The following is an 18684-nucleotide window of genomic DNA, read 5'->3' as shown; positions in this document are numbered from 1 at the left end:
AATAAAACCAGATCCAGCCATAAAATGCATCATTCTTTTTTGTTTTAGACAACATTTCATGCACTGTTAAACATGTTAAAGCAAGTTGCAAGTGAAAATCTATGTCTCTGACTGAGTTTGCATTACTGTGATTTGACCTCTCTGCTGGCTGAGATAAGCTCATTTTCAACGTCCAATTCAGAAAGTGAAAAAAATTGATCCAGACATAAAATGCATCATTCTTTTTTGTTTTAGACAACATTTCATGCACTGTTAAACATGTTAAAGCAAGTTGCAAGTGAAAATCTATGTCTCTGACTGAGTTTGCATTACTGTGATTTGACCTCTCTGCTGGCTGAGATAAGCTCATTTTCAACGTCCAATTCAGAATGTATTAAAACCTGATCCAGCCATAAAATGCATCATTCTTTTTGTTTTAGACAACATTTCATGCACTGTTAAACATGTTAAAGCAAGTTGCAAGTGAAAATCTATGTCTCTGACTGAGTTTGCATTACTGTGATTTGACCTCTCTGCTGGCTGAGATAAGCTCATTTTCAACGTCCAATTCAGAAAGTGATAAAAACAGATCCAGCCATAAAATGCATCATTCTTTTTTGTTTTAGACAACATTTCATGCACTGTTAAACATGTTAAAGCAAGTTGCAAGTGAAAATCTATGTCTCTGACTGAGTTTGCATTACTGTGATTTGACCACTCTGCTGGCTGAGATAAGCTCATTTTCAACGTCCAATTCAGAATGTAATAAAACCTGATCCAGCTATAAAATGCATCATTCTTTTTTGTTTTAGACAACATTTCATGCACTGTTAAACATGTTAAAGCAAGTTGCAAGTGAAAATCTATGTCTCTGACTGAGTTTGCATTACTGTGATTTGACCTCTCTGCTGGCTGAGATAAGCTCATTTTCAACGTCCAATTCAGAATGTAATAAAACCAGATCCAGCCATAAAATGCATCATTCTTTTTTGTTTTAGACAACATTTCATGCACTGTTAAACATGTTAAAGCAAGTTGCAAGTGAAAATCTATGTCTCTGACTGAGTTTGCATTACTGTGATTTGACCTCTCTGCTGGCTGAGATAAGCTCATTTTCAACGTCCAATTCAGAATGTAATAAAAACAGATCCAGCCATAAAATGCATCATTCATTTTTGTTTTAGACAACATTTCATGCACTGTTAAACATGTTAAAGCAAGTTGCAAGTGAAAATCTATGTCTCTGACTGAGTTTGCATTACTGTGATTTGACCTCTCTGCTGGCTGAGATAAGCTCATTTTCAACGTCCAATTCAGAATGTAATAAAACCTGATCTAGCTATAAAATGCATCATTCTTTTTTGTTTTAGACAACATTTCATGCACTGTTAAACATGTTAAAGCAAGTTGCAAGTGAAAATCTATGTCTCTGACTGAGTTTGCATTACTGTGATTTGACCTCTCTGCTGGCTGAGATAAGCTTATTTTCAACGTCCAATTCAGAAAGTGATAAAAACAGATCCAGCCATAAAATGCATCATTCTTTTTTGTTTTAGACAACATTTTATGCACTGTTAAACATGTTAAAGCAAGTTGCAAGTGAAAATCTATGTCTCTGACTGAGTTTGCATTACTGTTATTTGACCTCTCTGCTGGCTGAGATAAGCTCATTTTCAACGTCCAATTCAGAATGTAATAAAACCAGATCCAGCCATAAAATGCATCATTCTTTTTTGTTTTAGACAACATTTCATGCACTGTTAAACATGTTAAAGCAAGTTGCAAGTGAAAATCTATGTCTCTGACTGAGTTTGCATTACTGTGATTTGACCTCTCTGCTGGCTGAGATGAGCTCATTTTCAACGTCCAATTCAGAATGTAATAAAACCTGATCCAGCCATAAAATGCATCATTCTTTTTTGTTTTAGACAACATTTCATGCACTGTTAAACATGTTAAAGCAAGTTGCAAGTGAAAATCTATGTCTCTGACTGAGTTTGCATTACTGTGATTTGACCTCTCTGCTGGCTGAGATAAGCTCATTTTCAACGTCCAATTCAGAATGTAATAAAACCTGATCCAGCTATAAAATGCATCATTCTTTTTTGTTTTAGACAACATTTCATGCACTGTTAAACATGTTAAAGCAAGTTGTAAGTGAAAATCTATGTCTCTGACTGAGTTTGCATTACTGTGATTTGACCTCTCTGCTGGCTGAGATAAGCTCATTTTCAACGTCCAATTCAGAATGTAATAAAACCAGATCCAGCCATAAAATGCATCATTCTTTTTTGTTTTAGACAACATTTCATGCACTGTTAAACATGTTTAAGCAAGTTGCAAGTGAAAATCTATGTCTCTGACTGAGTTTGCATTACTGTGATTTGACCTCTCTGCTGGCTGAGATAAGCTCATTTTCAACGTCCAATTCAGAATGTAATAAAACCAGATCCAGCCATAAAATGCATCATTCTTTTTTGTTTTAGACAACATTTCATGTACTGTTAAACATGTTAAAGCAAGTTGCAAGTGAAAATCTATGTCTCTGACTGAGTTTGCATTACTGTGATTTGACCTCTCTGCTGGCTGAGATAAGCTCATTTTCAACGTCCAATTCAGAATGTAATAAAACCAGATCCAGCCATAAAATGCATCATTCTTTTTTGTTTTAGACAACATTTCATGCACTGTTAAACATGTTAAAGCAAGTTGCAAGTGAAAATCTATGTCTCTGACTGAGTTTGCATTACTGTGATTTGACCTCTCTGCTGGCTGAGATAAGCTCATTTTCAACGTCCAATTCAGAAAGTGATAAAAACAGATCCAGCCATAAAATGCATCATTCTTTTTTGTTTTAGACAACAATTCATGCACTGTTAAACATGTTAAAGCAAGTTGCAAGTGAAAATCTATGTCTCTGACTGAGTTTGCATTACTGTGATTTGACCTCTCTGCTGGCTGAGATAAGCTCATTTTCAACGTCCAATTCAGAAAGTGATAAAAACAGATCCAGCTATAAAATGCATCATTCTTTTTTGTTTTAGACAACATTTCATGCACTGTTAAACATGTTAAAGCAAGTTGCAAGTGAAAATCTATGTCTCTGACTGAGTTTGCATTACTGTGATTTGACCTCTCTGCTGGCTGAGATAAGCTCATTTTCAACGTCCAATTCAGAATGTAATAAAAACAGATCCAGCCATAAAATGCATCATTCATTTTTGTTTTAGACAACATTTCATGCACTGTTAAACATGTTAAAGCAAGTTGCAAGTGAAAATCTATGTCTCTGACTGAGTTTGCATTACTGTGATTTGACCTCTCTGCTGGCTGAGATAAGCTCATTTTCAACGTCCAATTCAGAATGTAATAAAACCTGATCTAGCTATAAAATGCATCATTCTTTTTTGTTTTAGACAACATTTCATGCACTGTTAAACATGTTAAAGCAAGTTGCAAGTGAAAATCTATGTCTCTGACTGAGTTTGCATTACTGTGATTTGACCTCTCTGCTGGCTGAGATAAGCTTATTTTCAACGTCCAATTCAGAAAGTGATAAAAACAGATCCAGCCATAAAATGCATCATTCTTTTTTGTTTTAGACAACATTTTATGCACTGTTAAACATGTTAAAGCAAGTTGCAAGTGAAAATCTATGTCTCTGACTGAGTTTGCATTACTGTTATTTGACCTCTCTGCTGGCTGAGATAAGCTCATTTTCAACGTCCAATTCAGAATGTAATAAAACCAGATCCAGCCATAAAATGCATCATTCTTTTTTGTTTTAGACAACATTTCATGCACTGTTAAACATGTTAAAGCAAGTTGCAAGTGAAAATCTATGTCTCTGACTGAGTTTGCATTACTGTGATTTGACCTCTCTGCTGGCTGAGATGAGCTCATTTTCAACGTCCAATTCAGAATGTAATAAAACCTGATCCAGCCATAAAATGCATCATTCTTTTTTGTTTTAGACAACATTTCATGCACTGTTAAACATGTTAAAGCAAGTTGCAAGTGAAAATCTATGTCTCTGACTGAGTTTGCATTACTGTGATTTGACCTCTCTGCTGGCTGAGATAAGCTCATTTTCAACGTCCAATTCAGAATGTAATAAAACCTGATCCAGCTATAAAATGCATCATTCTTTTTTGTTTTAGACAACATTTCATGCACTGTTAAACATGTTAAAGCAAGTTGTAAGTGAAAATCTATGTCTCTGACTGAGTTTGCATTACTGTGATTTGACCTCTCTGCTGGCTGAGATAAGCTCATTTTCAACGTCCAATTCAGAATGTAATAAAACCAGATCCAGCCATAAAATGCATCATTCTTTTTTGTTTTAGACAACATTTCATGCACTGTTAAACATGTTTAAGCAAGTTGCAAGTGAAAATCTATGTCTCTGACTGAGTTTGCATTACTGTGATTTGACCTCTCTGCTGGCTGAGATAAGCTCATTTTCAACGTCCAATTCAGAATGTAATAAAACCAGATCCAGCCATAAAATGCATCATTCTTTTTTGTTTTAGACAACATTTCATGTACTGTTAAACATGTTAAAGCAAGTTGCAAGTGAAAATCTATGTCTCTGACTGAGTTTGCATTACTGTGATTTGACCTCTCTGCTGGCTGAGATAAGCTCATTTTCAACGTCCAATTCAGAATGTAATAAAACCAGATCCAGCCATAAAATGCATCATTCTTTTTTGTTTTAGACAACATTTCATGCACTGTTAAACATGTTAAAGCAAGTTGCAAGTGAAAATCTATGTCTCTGACTGAGTTTGCATTACTGTGATTTGACCTCTCTGCTGGCTGAGATAAGCTCATTTTCAACGTCCAATTCAGAAAGTGATAAAAACAGATCCAGCCATAAAATGCATCATTCTTTTTTGTTTTAGACAACAATTCATGCACTGTTAAACATGTTAAAGCAAGTTGCAAGTGAAAATCTATGTCTCTGACTGAGTTTGCATTACTGTGATTTGACCTCTCTGCTGGCTGAGATAAGCTCATTTTCAACGTCCAATTCAGAAAGTGATAAAAACAGATCCAGCCATAAAATGCATCATTCTTTTTTGTTTTAGACAACAATTCATGCACTGTTAAACATGTTAAAGCAAGTTGCAAGTGAAAATCTATGTCTCTGACTGAGTTTGCATTACTGTGATTTGACCTCTCTGCTGGCTGAGATAAGCTCATTTTCAACGTCCAATTCAGAAAGTGATAAAAACAGATCCAGCTATAAAATGCATCATTCTTTTTTGTTTTAGACAACATTTCATGCACTGTTAAACATGTTAAAGCAAGTTGCAAGTGAAAATCTATGTCTCTGACTGAGTTTGCATTACTGTGATTTGACCTCTCTGCTGGCTGAGATAAGCTCATTTTCAACGTCCAATTCAGAATGTAATAAAAACAGATCCAGCCATAAAATGCATCATTCATTTTTGTTTTAGACAACATTTCATGCACTGTTAAACATGTTAAAGCAAGTTGCAAGTGAAAATCTATGTCTCTGACTGAGTTTGCATTACTGTGATTTGACCTCTCTGCTGGCTGAGATAAGCTCATTTTCAACGTCCAATTCAGAATGTAATAAAACCTGATCTAGCTATAAAATGCATCATTCTTTTTTGTTTTAGACAACATTTCATGCACTGTTAAACATGTTAAAGCAAGTTGCAAGTGAAAATCTATGTCTCTGACTGAGTTTGCATTACTGTGATTTGACCTCTCTGCTGGCTGAGATAAGCTTATTTTCAACGTCCAATTCAGAAAGTGATAAAAACAGATCCAGCCATAAAATGCATCATTCTTTTTTGTTTTAGACAACATTTTATGCACTGTTAAACATGTTAAAGCAAGTTGCAAGTGAAAATCTATGTCTCTGACTGAGTTTGCATTACTGTTATTTGACCTCTCTGCTGGCTGAGATAAGCTCATTTTCAACGTCCAATTCAGAATGTAATAAAACCAGATCCAGCCATAAAATGCATCATTCTTTTTTGTTTTAGACAACATTTCATGCACTGTTAAACATGTTAAAGCAAGTTGCAAGTGAAAATCTATGTCTCTGACTGAGTTTGCATTACTGTGATTTGACCTCTCTGCTGGCTGAGATGAGCTCATTTTCAACGTCCAATTCAGAATGTAATAAAACCTGATCCAGCCATAAAATGCATCATTCTTTTTTGTTTTAGACAACATTTCATGCACTGTTAAACATGTTAAAGCAAGTTGCAAGTGAAAATCTATGTCTCTGACTGAGTTTGCATTACTGTGATTTGACCTCTCTGCTGGCTGAGATAAGCTCATTTTCAACGTCCAATTCAGAATGTAATAAAACCTGATCCAGCTATAAAATGCATCATTCTTTTTTGTTTTAGACAACATTTCATGCACTGTTAAACATGTTAAAGCAAGTTGTAAGTGAAAATCTATGTCTCTGACTGAGTTTGCATTACTGTGATTTGACCTCTCTGCTGGCTGAGATAAGCTCATTTTCAACGTCCAATTCAGAATGTAATAAAACCAGATCCAGCCATAAAATGCATCATTCTTTTTTGTTTTAGACAACATTTCATGCACTGTTAAACATGTTTAAGCAAGTTGCAAGTGAAAATCTATGTCTCTGACTGAGTTTGCATTACTGTGATTTGACCTCTCTGCTGGCTGAGATAAGCTCATTTTAAACGTCCAATTCAGAATGTAATAAAACCAGATCCAGCCATAAAATGCATCATTCTTTTTTGTTTTAGACAACATTTCATGTACTGTTAAACATGTTAAAGCAAGTTGCAAGTGAAAATCTATGTCTCTGACTGAGTTTGCATTACTGTGATTTGACCTCTCTGCTGGCTGAGATAAGCTCATTTTCAACGTCCAATTCAGAATGTAATAAAACCAGATCCAGCCATAAAATGCATCATTCTTTTTTGTTTTAGACAACATTTCATGCACTGTTAAACATGTTAAAGCAAGTTGCAAGTGAAAATCTATGTCTCTGACTGAGTTTGCATTACTGTGATTTGACCTCTCTGCTGGCTGAGATAAGCTCATTTTCAACGTCCAATTCAGAATGTAATAAAACCAGATCCAGCCATAAAATGCATCATTCTTTTTTGTTTTAGACAACATTTCATGTACTGTTAAACATGTTAAAGCAAGTTGCAAGTGAAAATCTATGTCTCTGACTGAGTTTGCATTACTGTGATTTGACCTCTCTGCTGGCTGAGATAAGCTCATTTTCAACGTCCAATTCAGAATGTAATAAAACCAGATCCAGCCATAAAATGCATCATTCTTTTTTGTTTTAGACAACATTTCATGCACTGTTAAACATGTTAAAGCAAGTTGCAAGTGAAAATCTATGTCTCTGACTGAGTTTGCATTACTGTGATTTGACCTCTCTGCTGGCTGAGATAAGCTCATTTTCAACGTCCAATTCAGAAAGTGATAAAAACAGATCCAGCCATAAAATGCATCATTCTTTTTTGTTTTAGACAACAATTCATGCACTGTTAAACATGTTAAAGCAAGTTGCAAGTGAAAATCTATGTCTCTGACTGAGTTTGCATTACTGTGATTTGACCTCTCTGCTGGCTGAGATAAGCTCATTTTCAACGTCCAATTCAGAAAGTGATAAAAACAGATCCAGCCATAAAATGCATCATTCTTTTTTGTTTTAGACAACAATTCATGCACTGTTAAACATGTTAAAGCAAGTTGCAAGTGAAAATCTATGTCTCTGACTGAGTTTGCATTACTGTGATTTGACCTCTCTGCTGGCTGAGATAAGCTCATTTTCAACGTCCAATTCAGAAAGTGATAAAAACAGATCCAGCTATAAAATGCATCATTCTTTTTTGTTTTAGACAACATTTCATGCACTGTTAAACATGTTAAAGCAAGTTGCAAGTGAAAATCTATGTCTCTGACTGAGTTTGCATTACTGTGATTTGACCTCTCTGCTGGCTGAGATAAGCTCATTTTCAACGTCCAATTCAGAATGTAATAAAAACAGATCCAGCCATAAAATGCATCATTCATTTTTGTTTTAGACAACATTTCATGCACTGTTAAACATGTTAAAGCAAGTTGCAAGTGAAAATCTATGTCTCTGACTGAGTTTGCATTACTGTGATTTGACCTCTCTGCTGGCTGAGATAAGCTCATTTTCAACGTCCAATTCAGAATGTAATAAAACCTGATCTAGCTATAAAATGCATCATTCTTTTTTGTTTTAGACAACATTTCATGCACTGTTAAACATGTTAAAGCAAGTTGCAAGTGAAAATCTATGTCTCTGACTGAGTTTGCATTACTGTGATTTGACCTCTCTGCTGGCTGAGATAAGCTTATTTTCAACGTCCAATTCAGAAAGTGATAAAAACAGATCCAGCCATAAAATGCATCATTCTTTTTTGTTTTAGACAACATTTTATGCACTGTTAAACATGTTAAAGCAAGTTGCAAGTGAAAATCTATGTCTCTGACTGAGTTTGCATTACTGTTATTTGACCTCTCTGCTGGCTGAGATAAGCTCATTTTCAACGTCCAATTCAGAATGTAATAAAACCAGATCCAGCCATAAAATGCATCATTCTTTTTTGTTTTAGACAACATTTCATGCACTGTTAAACATGTTAAAGCAAGTTGCAAGTGAAAATCTATGTCTCTGACTGAGTTTGCATTACTGTGATTTGACCTCTCTGCTGGCTGAGATGAGCTCATTTTCAACGTCCAATTCAGAATGTAATAAAACCTGATCCAGCCATAAAATGCATCATTCTTTTTTGTTTTAGACAACATTTCATGCACTGTTAAACATGTTAAAGCAAGTTGCAAGTGAAAATCTATGTCTCTGACTGAGTTTGCATTACTGTGATTTGACCTCTCTGCTGGCTGAGATAAGCTCATTTTCAACGTCCAATTCAGAATGTAATAAAACCTGATCCAGCTATAAAATGCATCATTCTTTTTTGTTTTAGACAACATTTCATGCACTGTTAAACATGTTAAAGCAAGTTGTAAGTGAAAATCTATGTCTCTGACTGAGTTTGCATTACTGTGATTTGACCTCTCTGCTGGCTGAGATAAGCTCATTTTCAACGTCCAATTCAGAATGTAATAAAACCAGATCCAGCCATAAAATGCATCATTCTTTTTTGTTTTAGACAACATTTCATGCACTGTTAAACATGTTTAAGCAAGTTGCAAGTGAAAATCTATGTCTCTGACTGAGTTTGCATTACTGTGATTTGACCTCTCTGCTGGCTGAGATAAGCTCATTTTAAACGTCCAATTCAGAATGTAATAAAACCAGATCCAGCCATAAAATGCATCATTCTTTTTTGTTTTAGACAACATTTCATGTACTGTTAAACATGTTAAAGCAAGTTGCAAGTGAAAATCTATGTCTCTGACTGAGTTTGCATTACTGTGATTTGACCTCTCTGCTGGCTGAGATAAGCTCATTTTCAACGTCCAATTCAGAATGTAATAAAACCAGATCCAGCCATAAAATGCATCATTCTTTTTTGTTTTAGACAACATTTCATGCACTGTTAAACATGTTAAAGCAAGTTGCAAGTGAAAATCTATGTCTCTGACTGAGTTTGCATTACTGTGATTTGACCTCTCTGCTGGCTGAGATAAGCTCATTTTCAACGTCCAATTCAGAAAGTGATAAAAACAGATCCAGCCATAAAATGCATCATTCTTTTTTGTTTTAGACAACAATTCATGCACTGTTAAACATGTTAAAGCAAGTTGCAAGTGAAAATCTATATCTCTGACTGAGTTTGCATTACTGTGATTTGACCTCTCTGCTGGCTGAGATAAGCTCATTTTCAACGTCCAATTCAGAATGTAATAAAACCAGATCCAGCCATAAAATGCATCATTCTTTTTTGTTTTAGACAACATTTCATGCACTGTTAAACATGTTAAAGCAAGTTGTAAGTGAAAATCTATGTCTCTGACTGAGTTTGCATTACTGTGATTTGACCTCTCTGCTGGCTGAGATAAGCTCATTTTCAACGTCCAATTCAGAATGTAATAAAACCAGATCCAGCCATAAAATGCATCATTCTTTTTTGTTTTAGACAACATTTCATGCACTGTTAAACATGTTTAAGCAAGTTGCAAGTGAAAATCTATGTCTCTGACTGAGTTTGCATTACTGTGATTTGACCTCTCTGCTGGCTGAGATAAGCTCATTTTCAACGTCCAATTCAGAATGTAATAAAACCAGATCCAGCCATAAAATGCATCATTCTTTTTTGTTTTAGACAACATTTCATGTACTGTTAAACATGTTAAAGCAAGTTGCAAGTGAAAATCTATGTCTCTGACTGAGTTTGCATTACTGTGATTTGACCTCTCTGCTGGCTGAGATAAGCTCATTTTCAACGTCCAATTCAGAATGTAATAAAACCAGATCCAGCCATAAAATGCATCATTCTTTTTTGTTTTAGACAACATTTCATGCACTGTTAAACATGTTAAAGCAAGTTGCAAGTGAAAATCTATGTCTCTGACTGAGTTTGCATTACTGTGATTTGACCTCTCTGCTGGCTGAGATAAGCTCATTTTCAACGTCCAATTCAGAATGTAATAAAACCTGATCCAGCTATAAAATGCATCATTCTTTTTTGTTTTAGACAACATTTCATGCACTGTTAAACATGTTAAAGCAAGTAGCAAGTGAAAATCTATGTCTCTGACTGAGTTTGCATTACTGTGATTTGACCTCTCTGCTGGCTGAGATAAGCTCATTTTCAACGTCCAATTCAGAATGTAATAAACCCAGATCCAGCCATAAAATGCATCATTCTTTTTTGTTTTAGACAACATTTCATGCACTGTTAAACATGTTAAAGCAAGTTGCAAGTGAAAATCTATGTCTCTGACTGAGTTTGCATTACTGTGATTTGACCTCTCTGCTGGCTGAGATAAGCTCATTTTCAACGTCCAATTCAGAATGTAATAAAACCAGATCCAGCCATAAAATGCATCATTCTTTTTTGTTTTAGACAACATTTCATGCACTGTTAAACATGTTAAAGCAAGTTGCAAGTGAAAATCTATGTCTCTAACTGAGTTTGCATTACTGTGATTTGACCTCTCTGCTGGCTGAGATAAGCTCATTTTCAACGTCCAATTCAGAATGTAATAAAACCAGATCCAGCCATAAAATGCATCATTCTTTTTTGTTTTAGACAACATTTCATGCACTGTTAAACATGTTAAAGCAAGTTGCAAGTGAAAATCTATGTCTCTGACTGAGTTTGCATTACTGTGATTTGACCTCTCTGCTGGCTGAGATAAGCTCATTTTCAACGTCCAATTCAGAATGTAATAAAACCTGATCCAGCTATAAAATGCATCATTCTTTTTTGTTTTAGACAACATTTCATGCACTGTTAAACATGTTAAAGCAAGTTGCAAGTGAAAATCTATGTCTCTGACTGAGTTTGCATTACTGTGATTTGACCTCTCTGCTGGCTGAGATAAGCTAATTTTCAACGTCCAATTCAGAATGTAATAAAACCAGATCCAGCTATAAAATGCATCATTCTTTTTTGTTTTAGACAACATTTCATGCATTGTTAAACATGTTATAGCAAGTTGCAAGTGAAAATCTATGTCTCTGACTGAGTTTGCATTACTGTGATTTGACCTCTCTGCTGGCTGAGATAAGCTTATTTTCAACGTCCAATTCAGAATTTAATAAAACCAGATCCAGCCATAAAATGCATCATTCTTTTTTGTTTTAGACAACATTTCATGAACTGTTAAACATGTTAAAGCAAGTTGCAAGTGAAAATCTATGTCTCTGACTGAGTTTGCATTACTGTGATTTGACCTCTCTGCTGGCTGAGATAAGCTCATTTTCAACGTCTAATTCAGAATGTAATAAAACCTGATCCAGCTATAAAATGCATCATTCTTTTTTGTTTTAGACAACATTTCATGCACTGTTAAACATGTTAAAGCAAGTTGCAAGTGAAAATCTATGTCTCTGACTGAGTTTGCATTACTGTGATTTGACCTCTCTGCTGGCTGAGATAAGCTCATTTTCAACGTCCAATTCAGAATGTAATAAAACCTGATCCAGCTATAAAATGCATCATTCTTTTTTGTTTTAGACAACATTTCATGCACTGTTAAACATGTTAAAGCAAGTTGCAAGTGAAAATCTATGTCTCTGACTGAGTTTGCATTACTGTGATTTGACCTCTCTGCTGGCTGAGATAAGCTCATTTTCAACGTCCAATTCAGAATGTAATAAAACCAGATCCAGCCATAAAATGCATCATTCTTTTTTGTTTTAGACAACATTTCATGCACTGTTAAACATGTTAAAGCAAGTTGCAAGTGAAAATCTATGTCTCTGACTGAGTTTGCATTACTGTGATTTGACCTCTCTGCTGGCTGAGATAAGCTCATTTTCAACGTCCAATTCAGAATGTAATAACACCTGATCCAGCTATAAAATGCATCATTCTTTTTTGTTTTAGACAACATTTCATGCACTGTTAAACATGTTAAAGCAAGTTGCAAGTGAAAATCTATGTCTCTGACTAAGTTTGCATTACTGTGATTTGACCTCTCTGCTGGCTGAGATAAGCTCATTTTCAACGTCCAATTCAGAATGTAATAAAACCTGATCCAGCTATAAAATGCATCATTCTTTTTTGTTTTAGACAACATTTCATGCACTGTTAAACATGTTAAAGCAAGTAGCAAGTGAAAATCTATGTCTCTGACTGAGTTTGCATTACTGTGATTTGACCTCTCTGCTGGCTGAGATAAGCTCATTTTCAACGTCCAATTCAGAATGTAATAAAACCAGATCCAGCCATAAAATGCATCATTCTTTTTTGTTTTAGACAACATTTCATGCACTGTTAAACATGTTAAAGCAAGTTGCAAGTGAAAATCTATGTCTCTGACTGAGTTTGCATTACTGTGATTTGACCTCTCTGCTGGCTGAGATAAGCTCATTTTCAACGTCCAATTCAGAATGTAATAAAACCAGATCCAGCCATAAAATGCATCATTCTTTTTTGTTTTAGACAACATTTCATGCACTGTTAAACATGTTAAAGCAAGTTGCAAGTGAAAATCTATGTCTCTGACTGAGTTTGCATTACTGTGATTTGACCTCTCTGCTGGCTGAGATAAGCTCATTTTCAACGTCCAATTCAGAAAGTGATAAAAACAGATCCAGCCATAAAATGCATCATTCTTTTTTGTTTTAGACAACATTTCATGCACTGTTAAACATGTTAAAGCAAGTTGCAAGTGAAAATCTATATCTCTGACTGAGTTTGCATTACTGTGATTTGACCTCTCTGCTGGCTGAGATAAGCTCATTTTCAACGTCCAATTCAGAATGTAATAAAACCAGATCCAGCCATAAAATGCATCATTCTTTTTTGTTTTAGACAACATTTCATGCACTGTTAAACATGTTAAAGCAAGTTGCAAGTGAAAATCTATGTCTCTGACTGAGTTTGCATTAATGTGATTTGACCTCTCTGCTGGCTGAGATAAGCTCATTTTCAACGTCCAATTCAGAAAGTGATAAAAACAGATCCAGCCATAAAATGCATCATTCTTTTTGTTTTAGACAACATTTCATGAACTGTTAAACATGTTAAAGCAAGTTGCAAGTGAAAATCTATGTCTCTGACTGAGTTTGCATTACTGTGATTTGACCTCTCTGCTGGCTGAGATAAGCTCATTTTCAACGTCTAATTCAGAATGTAATAAAACCTGATCCAGCTATAAAATGCATCATTCTTTTTTGTTTTAGACAACATTTCATGCACTGTTAAACATGTTAAAGCAAGTTGCAAGTGAAAATCTATGTCTCTGACTGAGTTTGCATTACTGTGATTTGACCTCTCTGCTGGCTGAGATAAGCTCATTTTCAACGTCCAATTCAGAATGTAATAAAACCTGATCCAGCTATAAAATGCATCATTCTTTTTTGTTTTAGACAACATTTCATGCACTGTTAAACATTTTAAAGCAAGTTGCAAGTGAAAATCTATGTCTCTGACTGAGTTTGCATTACTGTGATTTGACCTCTCTGCTGGCTGAGATAAGCTCATTTTCAACGTCCAATTCAGAATGTAATAAAACCAGATCCAGCCATAAAATGCATCATTCTTTTTTGTTTTAGACAACATTTCATGCACTGTTAAACATGTTAAAGCAAGTTGCAAGTGAAAATCTATGTCTCTGACTGAGTTTGCATTACTGTGATTTGACCTCTCTGCTGGCTGAGATAAGCTCATTTTCAACGTCCAATTCAGAATGTAATAACACCTGATCCAGCTATAAAATGCATCATTCTTTTTTGTTTTAGACAACATTTCATGCACTGTTAAACATGTTAAAGCAAGTTGCAAGTGAAAATCTATGTCTCTGACTAAGTTTGCATTACTGTGATTTGACCTCTCTGCTGGCTGAGATAAGCTCATTTTCAACGTCCAATTCAGAATGTAATAAAACCTGATCCAGCTATAAAATGCATCATTCTTTTTTGTTTTAGACAACATTTCATGCACTGTTAAACATGTTAAAGCAAGTAGCAAGTGAAAATCTATGTCTCTGACTGAGTTTGCATTACTGTGATTTGACCTCTCTGCTGGCTGAGATAAGCTCATTTTCAACGTCCAATTCAGAATGTAATAAAACCAGATCCAGCCATAAAATGCATCATTCTTTTTTGTTTTAGACAACATTTCATGCACTGTTAAACATGTTAAAGCAAGTTGCAAGTGAAAATCTATGTCTCTGACTGAGTTTGCATTACTGTGATTTGACCTCTCTGCTGGCTGAGATAAGCTCATTTTCAACGTCCAATTCAGAAAGTGATAAAAACAGATCCAGCCATAAAATGCATCATTCTTTTTTGTTTTAGACAACATTTCATGCACTGTTAAACATGTTAAAGCAAGTTGCAAGTGAAAATCTATGTCTCTGACTGAGTTTGCATTACTGTGATTTGACCTCTCTGCTGGCTGAGATAAGCTCATTTTCAACGTCCAATTCAGAATGTAATAAAACCAGATCCAGCCATAAAATGCATCATTCTTTTTTGTTTTAGACAACATTTCATGCACTGTTAAACATGTTAAAGCAAGTTGCAAGTGAAAATCTATGTCTCTGACTGAGTTTGCATTACTGTGATTTGACCTCTCTGCTGGCTGAGATAAGCTCATTTTCAACGTCCAATTCAGAAAGTGATAAAAACAGATCCAGCCATAAAATGCATCATTCTTTTTTGTTTTAGACAACATTTCATGCACTGTTAAACATGTTAAAGCAAGTTGCAAGTGAAAATCTATATCTCTGACTGAGTTTGCATTACTGTGATTTGACCTCTCTGCTGGCTGAGATAAGCTCATTTTCAACGTCCAATTCAGAATGTAATAAAACCAGATCCAGCCATAAAATGCATCATTCTTTTTTGTTTTAGACAACATTTCATGCACTGTTAAACATGTTAAAGCAAGTTGCAAGTGAAAATCTATGTCTCTGACTGAGTTTGCATTAATGTGATTTGACCTCTCTGCTGGCTGAGATAAGCTCATTTTCAACGTCCAATTCAGAAAGTGATAAAAACAGATCCAGCCATAAAATGCATCATTCTTTTTGTTTTAGACAACATTTCATGAACTGTTAAACATGTTAAAGCAAGTTGCAAGTGAAAATCTATGTCTCTGACTGAGTTTGCATTACTGTGATTTGACCTCTCTGCTGGCTGAGATAAGCTCATTTTCAACGTCTAATTCAGAATGTAATAAAACCTGATCCAGCTATAAAATGCATCATTCTTTTTTGTTTTAGACAACATTTCATGCACTGTTAAACATGTTAAAGCAAGTAGCAAGTGAAAATCTATGTCTCTGACTGAGTTTGCATTACTGTGATTTGACCTCTCTGCTGGCTGAGATAAGCTCATTTTCAACGTCCAATTCAGAATGTAATAAAACCAGATCCAGCCATAAAATGCATCATTCTTTTTTGTTTTAGACAACATTTCATGCACTGTTAAACATGTTAAAGCAAGTTGCAAGTGAAAATCTATGTCTCTGACTGAGTTTGCATTACTGTGATTTGACCTCTCTGCTGGCTGAGATAAGCTCATTTTCAACGTCCAATTCAGAATTTAATAAAACCAGATCCAGCCATAAAATGCATCATTCTTTTTTGTTTTAGACAACATTTCATGCACTGTTAAACATGTTAAAGCAAGTTGCAAGTGAAAATCTATGTCTCTGACTGAGTTTGCATTACTGTGATTTGACCTCTCTGCTGGCTGAGATAAGCTCATTTTCAACGTCCAATTCAGAAAGTGATAAAAACAGATCCAGCCATAAAATGCATCATTCTTTTTTGTTTTAGACAACATTTCATGCACTGTTAAACATGTTAAAGCAAGTTGCAAGTGAAAATCTATATCTCTCACTAAGTTTGCATTACTGTGATTTGACCTCTCTGCTGGCTGAGATAAGCTCATTTTCAACGTCCAATTCAGAATGTAATAAAACCAGATCCAGCCATAAAATGCATCATTCTTTTTTGTTTTAGACAACATTTCATGCACTGTTAAACATGTTAAAGCAAGTTGCAAGTGAAAATCTATGTCTCTGACTGAGTTTGCATTACTGTGATTTGACCTCTCTGCTGGCTGAGATAAGCTCATTTTCAACGTCCAATTCAGAAAGTGATAAAAACAGATCCAGCCATAAAATGCATCATTCTTTTTGTTTTAGACAACATTTCATGCACTGTTAAACATGTTAAAGCAAGTTGTAAGTGAAAATCTATGTCTCTGACTGAGTTTGCATTACTGTGATTTGACCTCTCTGCTGGCTGAGATAAGCTCATTTTCAACGTCCAATTCAGAATGTAATAAAACCTGATCCAGCTATAAAATGCATCATTCTTTTTTGTTTTAGACAACATTTCATGCACTGTTAAACATGTTAAAGCAAGTTGCAAGTGAAAATCTATGTCTCTGACTGAGTTTGCATTACTGTGATTTGACCTCTCTGCTGGCTGAGATAAGCTAATTTTCAACGTCCAATTCAGAATGTAATAAAACCAGATCCAGCTATAAAATGCATCATTCTTTTTTGTTTTAGACAACATTTCATGCATTGTTAAACATGTTATAGCAAGTTGCAAGTGAAAATCTATGTCTCTGACTGAGTTTGCATTACTGTGATTTGACCTCTCTGCTGGCTGAGATAAGCTTATTTTCAACGTCCAATTCAGAAAGTGATAAAACCAGATCCAGCCATAAAATGCATCATTCTTTTTTGTTTTAGACAACATTTCATGAACTGTTAAACATGTTAAAGCAAGTTGCAAGTGAAAATCTATGTCTCTGACTGAGTTTGCATTACTGTGATTTGACCTCTCTGCTGGCTGAGATAAGCTCATTTTCAACGTCTAATTCAGAATGTAATAAAACCTGATCCAGCTATAAAATGCATCATTCTTTTTTGTTTTAGACAACATTTCATGCACTGTTAAACATGTTAAAGCAAGTTGCAAGTGAAAATCTATGTCTCTGACTGAGTTTGCATTACTGTGATTTGACCTCTCTGCTGGCTGAGATAAGCTCATTTTCAACGTCCAATTCAGAATGTAATAAAACCTGATCCAGCTATAAAATGCATCATTCTTTTTTTGTTTTAGACAACATTTCATGCACTGTTAAACATTTTAAAGCAAGTTGCAAGTGAAAATCTATGTCTCTGACTGAGTTTGCATTACTGTGATTTGACCTCTCTGCTGGCTGAGATAAGCTCATTTTCAACATCCAATTCAGAATGTAATTAAACCAGATCCAGCCATAAAATGCATCATTCTTTTTTGTTTTAGACAACATTTCATGCACTGTTAAACATGTTAAAGCAAGTTGCAAGTGAAAATCTATGTCTCTGACTGAGTTTGCATTACTGTGATTTGACCTCTCTGCTGGCTGAGATAAGCTCATTTTCAACGTCCAATTCAGAATGTAATAACACCTGATCCAGCTATAAAATGCATCATTCTTTTTTGTTTTAGACAACATTTCATGCACTGTTAAACATGTTAAAGCAAGTTGCAAGTGAAAATCTATGTCTCTGACTAAGTTTGCATTACTGTGATTTGACCTCTCTGCTGGCTGAGATAAGCTCATTTTCAACGTCCAATTCAGAATGTAATAAAACCTGATCCAGCTATAAAATGCATCATTCTTTTTTGTTTTAGACAACATTTCATGCACTGTTAAACATGTTAAAGCAAGTTGCAAGTGAAAATCTATGTCTCTGACTGAGTTTGCATTACTGTGATTTGACCTCTCTGCTGGCTGAGATAAGCTCATTTTCAACGTCCAATTCAGAAAGTAATAAAACCTGATCCAGCCATAAAATGCATCATTCTTTTTTGTTTTAGACAACATTTCATGCACTGTTAAACATGTTAAAGCAAGTTGCAAGTGAAAATCTATGTCTCTGACTAAGTTAGCATTACTGTGATTTGACCTCTCTGCTGGCTGAGATAAGCTCATTTTCAACGTCCAATTCAGAAAGTGATAAAAAAAAGATCCAGCCATAAAATGCATCATTCTTTTTTGTTTTAGACAACATTTCATGCACTGTTAAACATGTTAAAGCAAGT

General features: G+C 35.0%; 1 long non-coding RNA gene across 1 annotated transcript; it reads right to left on the bottom strand.

The window, feature by feature from the left end:
- Positions 1-8048: 8048 nt before the first annotated feature.
- On the bottom strand, positions 8049-17789 carry LOC147832146 (uncharacterized). Its single transcript, XR_015945600.1, has 3 exons — positions 16616-17789; positions 12774-13454; positions 8049-9610 (listed from the first exon to the last, which is right to left on the bottom strand). It is a non-coding gene; the product is annotated as an uncharacterized LOC147832146 (long non-coding RNA).
- Positions 17790-18684: the final 895 nt, after the last annotated feature.

This window comes from Danio rerio, chromosome 20 (assembly GCF_052040795.2).
Source record: "Danio rerio strain M-AB ecotype USA chromosome 20, GRCz13ab, whole genome shotgun sequence".
NCBI lineage: Eukaryota > Metazoa > Chordata > Actinopteri > Cypriniformes > Danionidae > Danio > Danio rerio.
This window is presented reverse-complemented; position numbering and strand designations above follow the sequence as displayed.